This window comes from Symphalangus syndactylus, chromosome 16, assembly GCF_028878055.3.
Source record: "Symphalangus syndactylus isolate Jambi chromosome 16, NHGRI_mSymSyn1-v2.1_pri, whole genome shotgun sequence".
NCBI lineage: Eukaryota > Metazoa > Chordata > Mammalia > Primates > Hylobatidae > Symphalangus > Symphalangus syndactylus.
The window spans coordinates 96,897,744-96,906,261 of record NC_072438.2 but is presented as its reverse complement, the minus strand read 5'-3'; the positions used below and the strand labels follow the sequence as shown (position 1 = coordinate 96,906,261).

Sequence of the window (8,518 nt, the reverse complement as noted above, 5' to 3'; positions counted from 1 at the left end):
TTGGCTCTCATTCTCTCTTGCCTGCTGCCATGTAAGATGGGCCTTTTGCCTTCCACCATGACGGTGAGGCCTCCCCAGCCACATGGAACTGTGAGTCCATTAAACCTCTTTTTTAAAAAAAAATAAAATAAAGTACCCGGTCTCAGGTATGTCTTAATCACCAGTGTGAAAATAGACTAATACACCAGCTGACTACCCCCAAAAAACAAGAACTTCAGTCCTACAACCACCAACAACCTGAGAGAGCCTCTGACAGGACCACAGCCCTGACTGAGCCCTGATTATAGCCTGCTGAGACTCAGAGCGGAGGCCACAGCTGGTCTGTGCCTGAACTTCTGACCTACTGAGAGCGCAGGTAACTGGTGTGTGATGTTTCGAGTTACTAGGCTGTGGTCATTTGTTATGCAGCCACAGGTAACAAACACAGACAGCTTCCCTCTCCTTTGAGAACACATCGGCCAAATGCCTTTCATTATTGCAGCCACCTCTAGGCCAAAAGAATGTGAACCCTTGAGTATTCAGTATCTGCCAGATCAGAACTTACAGGACATTGAGGGGGACATGCAGCCTGGAATAGCTGGAAGCTGACCTGGCTCTTGCCGCTCTGCCTTGATGGACTCCTATGGACACAAGCAATGCCACAGAACACCAACCCCGGACAGGGACACCCTGTGATGGTGGGGGCGGGGGCAAGGCACATCAATACCCCTCTGTAATCTGGTCTGGTCACAAACAAAAACAAGAACGTGGTCAATACCACAAATACACCTAGGCATCCCCCAACCCCGGCTAATGTGAGCAGCTGCTGCTTTTACATCAATTGTAGCACCAGCCTCACTCCATTTCTCCCACCTTCCAGGACAATTAATTGAAACATTCAACCACAGAATGACTCCCATTTCCAGACAGCACTCCATCTGAGCATGGCCTGTGTATTAGGGTTCTCTAAAGGGACAGAACTAATAGGATAGATGTATATATGGGGGGAGTTTATTAGGGGAATTGGCTTACATGATCACAAGGGGAAGTCTCACAATAGGCTGACTGCAAGCTGAGGAGCCAAGAAGCCAGTCTGAGTCCCAAACTTCAAAGGTAGGGAGGCTCACAGTGCAGCCTTCAGTCTGCGGCTAGAGGCCTGGGAGCCTCTGGCAAACCAATGGTGTAAGTCCAAGAGTCCAAAAAAAAAAAAAAAGCTGAAGAACTTGGAGTCTGATGTTTGAGGGCAGGAAGCATCCAGGATGGGAGAAGGATGAAGGCTGGAAGACTCAGCAAGTCTGCTCATTCCACCTTCTGCCTGCTTTATTTTAGCTGCTGTGGCAGCTGATTAAATGGTGCCCACCCAGATTGAGGGTGGGTCTGCCTCTCCCAGTCCACTGATTAAAATGTTAATCTCCTTTGGCAATACTCTCACATATACATCCAGGAACAATCCTTTGCATCCTTCAATCCATTCAAGTTGACACTCAGTATTAACCATCACAGCCTGTTTCCTTGACGCTCCCCAAGATCACCTCGTATAAGATAGACAAAGCTTCCAAGTCTTTCCCAAGGGCCCTCTCGCTGCTGCTGCTGAGCTGCTGCTGGGTCCCGGTGGTGCACGGTCTTCCTTGTTGTGATGAGCCAGTCGATGGCCTCAACTTTGCTGGGCTACAGGTGTGTTCCTGGTGGCCTTTGGATGACATCATTGACAAGGTTATGACCAAGATAATTTTGATGTATCCTAGTTTCAGCATAAAAGTTGGGAAAACATTCATTTGAAAATAACCCATACCAAGGTTTTCACAAAATACAATCAAAATCCAGGGCATGTTAGTAGGTAGCTCATAGGTGTACCTGCTCTGTGTGTGCGGTTGTCATTGATGTCTGGAATGAAGTAATGAATTAGAAAGGCTTCAAACACCAAAGAATGATTTAATGAACTATATTTACATAGTATATATAACACATATAACATAATTACTATGTACTAAAAGATAAGAAATTATAATTGTGCATTTTAGAAAGATTTGGTCAAAAGAGGAGGAGGGATGAGGATTTTATCATGATTCTCAATTTCACAAGCATTTCTGTAAATTAGGAGCTTACTGTACTAACTAGAAATGGTGGATGGGTTTTTAACTTCAATTCCACCCATTATGTCCCATCTAAATGCTCTGAGGTGGTAACAACAAACTGTGTCCTAGATCTTCTTCAAGCTGAAGTGCTTGGGGGTGATCGCATATTCCAACAATGCCCCCTGGAGGCCAGCCTGGCCAGGGCCAGTGGACACTTGTCCCCATGGAAACAGGTCTGTGCCACCTCTCAGCTGTCAGGGTTTGGATTTCCACCCTCATCCAGCTGCTAAACTGTCCTATCACGTGTCCCTCACCCACTACCAGCCAGTGACTCCTAGCTTATGCAATTTCCGGTGCTCACCTCTTGCTGTCCCCCACCTGGCCCTATCATAAATTTGTGTCCATGTTGCATTCAGTGCATGAGACACTGAGAGCGGTCCCCAGCTGACAGTCACCCATGATTCATTGACAGAAGAGAAAGGGGACACAGGGAAGAAATCTGTTACACCCATGAGACAGAAGCCGCCCCTTTACAAAGGTGCATGGTGGGGAAGGCAGAGACATCCCAGCTGTATTGCAAAAAGACCACATTTTGAAAGACGGTTTCAAGGCCAGGCATGGTGGCTTATGCCTGTAATTCCAGCACTTTGGGAGGCTGAGGCAGGTGTTTCACAAGGTCAGGAGTTCGAGGCCAGCCTGGGCAACATGGCGAAACCCCGTCTCTGCTAAAAATGCACAGATTAGCCAGGTGTGCTGGTGGGTGCCTGTAATCCCAGCTATTCAGGAGGCTGAGGCAGGAGAATCGCTTGAACCCAGGAGGCGGAGGTTGCAGTGAGCCGAGATCGTGCCATTGTACTCCAGCCTGGGCGACAAGAGCAAGACTCCATCAAAATAAATAAATAAATAAATAAAAAATGAAAGATGGCTTCAAACCACATGTTCAGTCAGATGTAAAAAATACATAATAGCAAAATGAGCTTTAGCCTCGGCTTGATTGAGTATATAGCCTGAAAATAGACGGAGTCAGTGAATAAAGCCCCCTATAATAGCGAATACGGCTCCTATTGATCAGACGTAATGGAAGTGGGCTACAACATAATATGTATCATGTAATTACAATATCCAATGATGAGTTGGCTAGTACAATGCTGGTCAAGCCTTCTACTGCAAAAAGGAAAACAAACCCCAAGGCTCAGAGCATTGCAGGGGATCATTTAGTATTGCCGCCGTGAAGTGTAGCTAGTCAGCTAGAAATTTTGATGCCACTGGGAATAGCAATAATTATAGTAGCAGAGGTGAAGTAGGCTCGTGTATCTATATCTATGCCTACTGTAAATATATGGTGAGCCCATATGATAAACTCTAAGAAACCAATTGATATTATAGCTCACATCATGCCCCTGTATCCAAATGGTTATTTTTTTTCCAGAATACTATGTTATGATATGGGAAATTATCTTGAAGCCTGGTTGGAGGAGGATGTAGACTTCAGGGTGAGCAAAGAATCAGAATAAGTATTGATATAAGATAGGATCACCTCTGTCTGTGGCTGGAAGTATATGAGAGTCAAAGCTTAATTCTTCATAATGTGTATATTCGTAGCTTCGATACCATTGATGCCCAATTGTTTTAATGGTGAGAGAAGGGTTCTTGATTTTGTCTGTTATATATATGATGCATTGAGATGAGAGGGTGATCAAGACTAAGATGATGGCAGGCAAGATAGTTCAGATGGTTTCTAGTTCTTGGGCATCTATGGTGTTAGTGTTAGTCAGTTTTATTGTGAATATTAGAGAAATACTGTATAGAAGTAGGGAACTGATTAGAAAAATAATTATAAAGGTATGGTCATGGAAGGTAAGTAGTTCTTCCATAATAGGGGATGTGGTATCCTGAAGGTCTAATTGAGCTGGATGGGCCATTAAGATAAATAGGGCTTAAGCTATAACTTAACTTTGACAAAGTTATGAAATAATTTTACTAATATCTTATGGAAGAAGTCACAGAGGTTATGGGATTGGCTTGAAACCTGTCTCTAGGGGTTCAATTCCTTCCTTTTTCATTTAGGTTTTCATGTAGGTTGGTTCTTTGAATGTGTGATACGGTGGGGGGCAGCCATATAGTCATTCTAAGTTGGTAGATGCTTGTTCAATTATTAGAACTTTTCGTTTTGAAGTGAAGGCTTCTCAGATCATGAAAATTATTAGAATTACTGCTGTCAGGGAAATAAATGAGCTTATGGATGAGATAGTGTTTCATGTGGTGTATGTGTTGGGATAATTGGAATAGCATCGAGGCATGCCAGATAGGCCGAGGAAATGCTGTGGGAAAAAAGTTAAATTGCTGCCTATAAATATAATAGCAAAATGAGCTTTAGCATAGGCTTGGTTGAGTATATAGCCTGAAAATACAGAGAATCAGTGAATAAAGCCCCCTATAATAGCAAATACACCTCCTATTGATAAGACGTAATGGAAGTGGGCTACAACATAATATGTATCATGTAATACAATCCAATGATGAGTTGGCTAGTACAATGCCAGTCAAGCCTCCCAGCTGTTCCTTCAGGGATTACAGTCAGTCACAGGAAGCTTCTCTTATTGTGCAAAGGAGAAATAGATTTCCTTACAACACCACACGAAGGCAGAATTCTGGAAACCTGCCTTGGGGACAATCTTTCCTTAATTAAACATCCTAAGAAACAAGGGCAAAGCACTGTAGCCTGGCATAATTTGGATCTTCAGAAAATCTATCAGAATTTTCCAAAAATCGAGAAAAGAGATATAGGATCAAAATGAGATTTTCATGAAATGCCTCACTAAAAAAGAGCTGGAAGAGAACTTTCCTGAAATAAAGCAGAACATATTGACAGAAAAAAAAAAACTGCAAGAGAAGCCCATGTTTGTGTGCATGGTCAGACATTATTTATAACTATTAACACACTTGGGACACAACTGAGGAACCAGGTATTACATAGAAGAGGACAGTAAGAACAGAAAATTCCAGCTAAACCACTGAGACTGACCCAGCATAATCTTACAAATAGCCACTGTCCACATGCTGATGGCTGATCAAGACTCAGATCCCATCTACCTAACTTGCGGTGAGCCTCACTAATGTGTGGAGCAAAGGTGCGTATCACCCTCAAAGCTGGCTTAGAACAGCCACACTGTATTCATCATGTGGACATCCTTAGGCACATCCTAAAAATCTGAAAACATAAATTAGGCCATATTTAAGATGGACTTGCTGGCTGTCTGTAAGATATGTAAGGGGAACTTGTGGTGAATTGTTTTGGAAATTCAATCTGGCCAGGCACGGGTGCTCATGCCTGCAATCCCGACATTTTGGGAGACCGAGGCAGGAGGACGGCTTGAGGCCAGGAGTTCAAGGCCAGCCTGGGCAACATGGCAAGACCTTGTCTCTACGAAAAACACAAAAATTAGCTGGGTGTGATGGTATGCACCTGTAGTCTCAGCTAATCAGGAGGCTGAGGTGGGAGGATCTCCTGAGCCCAGGAGGTCGAGGGTACAGTGAGCTGTGATTGCTCATTTGCACTTCAGCCTGGGCGACAGAGCAAGACTTTTTCTAAAAATAATGATAATAAATAAATAAGAAAAGAAAATTCCATCTGGCTTCCCCAAGTTTATGTCTTTCATTTTTTTCTAGTGGGTTTTCATGGGGCCATCAGAAGAATGATGAATATAAAAACGTGTAAGCTCCCTCTTAGGCATTTTGGAGCCTATGATGGTTAACTTCATGTGTCAACTTGGCTAGGCATTGGTGCCCAGTTGTTTGATCAAACACCAGTCTAAATGCTGCTGTGAAGCCATTTTTAAAATGTGATTCACAAATTAATGTGGGTGGGTCATCCAATCAGTTGAAGGCCTCAAAAGCCAAGATTGACATGTTCCAAAGAGGAAGCAATTCTGCCTCAAGACTGCAGCACAGAAACCCTGCCAAGGTGCCAGCCTGCTGCCCTGTGGAACTCAGACTCAAGGCTGCAAGATCAACTCTTACCTGAATTTTGAGACTTCTCACCTGCCCTGCAAATTTAGGGCTCACTAGCCCCTCCGATCATATGAACCAATTCTAATCAATAAATAAGTAAATGAACAAATAAATCTCTCTCTCTCTTTATCCATCTATCTGTCTCCAATTGGCTCTATTTTTCTGGAGAACATTGAATAACACAGGGCCTGCAGGTCGCTTCCTGTCTAAGGGTAGAATATCTGAGTGCCTGCACTGTTCTGTTGTCTCTGCTAAGTGTCCATTGCTGACTTCCCCTTCCTCACTTCCTTTGGCCCCTTCCACTCAGTACAAACCCAGGCTATTTCTTCCATCTTTGGGTTGCTTATCAAGGGAAAAATGAATTATATAAGACAAAGACGAAATGAGGAAGATAATTCTACTGCCATTAACATTATATAGTTTATTTCAAAGCCAAACAGAAATAACTTCGGGGCTTTGTACTGTTTAGAATCACCTCTTCAATTGGTTTCTTTCACTAGCAAGGCATTTTAAGGGATGAATCTCTGGCATGGTAGAGAAAGCTGTGCATCATCCATTGACCTGACTGTCAGCAAATAGTCATGGAGGCCCTGTGGGGTACTCGGCACTGTGCCAACCACTGCCTCCCAGAGTTGGGACAGACAGACACCCTGCCCATATGCAGCCTCATAGACACAATACAACACTCAGTATTAGAGATATGAGACCTATAATAACAATTCTCAGTATTTATTGTCTGCTTATTATATCTTGGACACTGATATAAGTGCTTTACATAAATTAACTCATTTAGCCTTCGTATAAACCCTAGGAGATAGGTTCTGTGTCTATAATGAAGTTTAAAGTTGTAAAAAAAAATGAGTTAATTTGTTTCCAACTTCTGCCGTAACAAATTGCCATAAAGCTGCTGGCTTGAAATAACACGAATGTGTTGGGTGTGACCTACAGTTCTGGAGGTCAGAAGCCTAAAGTCAGTCTCATTCCAGTGTCTGAAGTCAAGGTGTGGGCTGGCTCCTTCTAGAGGCTTGAGAGGAAAACATATTTCTTTGCCTTTTCAGCCTCTGTTGGCTACGTGCATTCCTTGGCTTGTGGCCTGTTCCTCTGTCTTCAAAGTGCATCACTCCAGTCTCTCCTTCTGTCTGCACATTGCCTCTCCTCTCTATCAAACTCCCCTCTGCCTTCTCTCATAAGGATACTTGTGATTAGATTTAGGGCTGTTCTGGATAATCAAGAACAATCTCTCCACCCCAGGATCTCTAAGCCTAATTATATCTGCAAAGTCCCTTTTGCCATACAAGATAGAAGGGGTTGGCAGTGGGTAACTCTGGAGCCATTATTCAGCCCACCACCTGCAGACACAGAGACAGGGCTTACCAGATGATGGTGCTAGTCAGTGTTGGCATCTAGATCCATGGCAGACACTTTTAACCACCTTGCACATGGCCTTGCACAGTCCTCAAAGAGATGTGCACTCAACAGTGAGCACAGGACACCAAAGCAACTGCAATGACCTGGCCATGATGGCATTTCTGCTGCCAAATCCTGCTCCCCAAAAGTCCTACCAGAGCAGGCTGGTGACAAAGCAAAAATGAGCTTGCTGTTTACCAAAGTGAGGGGAACACCATCTGGATTGTCTTAGGTTCATCTTGGAAAGGGTGGGACAAAGGAGGGACATTTATGAGGTTTTCATTGTCTAGTCTAAGGCAGGTTTTCAAAACGGGAGGGTGGTTAGGATTGGTTAGTGTTCATGATATACTCATTTGGGAGGGGTGTATACCTCTCCTAAGGTATAATAGAAAAGGTCCAATGTCTTTATTGTAAACTGACTAGCTGAATGTCGATTTAAGTTAATTTCGGAGAAGTCATTGAAATTAGCAAAAATGTTGTTTGATAAGTTTAATCTTCCTGGGCAAGAGTTAGCTGCAGTAGCAATGTCAGGTTGGTTAAGACAGTGGAAGAATAAATGGACGTTAGTGTAGACAGTAAACTAATGTGGGTGTAGATGTTTTGATTCTCAACACTCAGCCCACCAAAAATGCCTGGGTGAATCAGAGGAAAGAAGATCGTGTCGCAGTGTGAGGCTGTTGCCTCTGGGAGGCCCCCATTTCATAGAAAACCCAGAAGTTACCCCAAGACATTGAGAGAGCAGTGGTGAGGTGGGAGGGGAGACCCTGGGTGACCTATAGAGAAGGCAGCTGTTGGACAGGACACTTTCTTCACAAGACTTCCAAAGGCCACACCCAGAATGACTTCCACGGGTGTGTTCAAAAGAAAATGGAGAAGAATTCCTTAAGGGACAACCGTGTGTGCTGCAAGCGATTAGCCCACAGAATTCTGATCTGCACACCCACTAGCCATGTAGGAGTGCATTTCCACACTGGAAGAAAGAGTGTGCCAGTTACTGTACGCTGGGGTTAATTTTGAAAGTGGGCACAATATGAGCCTTTAAAAAA

The 8,518-nt window shown here is 43.7% G+C and overlaps 1 long non-coding RNA gene across 1 annotated transcript in view; it reads right to left on the bottom strand.

The window, feature by feature from the left end:
• Nucleotides 1-968: 968 nt before the first annotated feature.
• The window catches only part of LOC129465049 (uncharacterized), a 29,325-nt gene continuing 21,775 nt past the window's right edge, over nucleotides 969-8,518 (bottom strand). Inside the window, exon 3 of the long non-coding RNA XR_008651851.2 lies at nucleotides 969-1,669. This is a non-coding gene — a long non-coding RNA (uncharacterized lncRNA). The remainder of the gene's footprint in view (nucleotides 1,670-8,518) is intronic.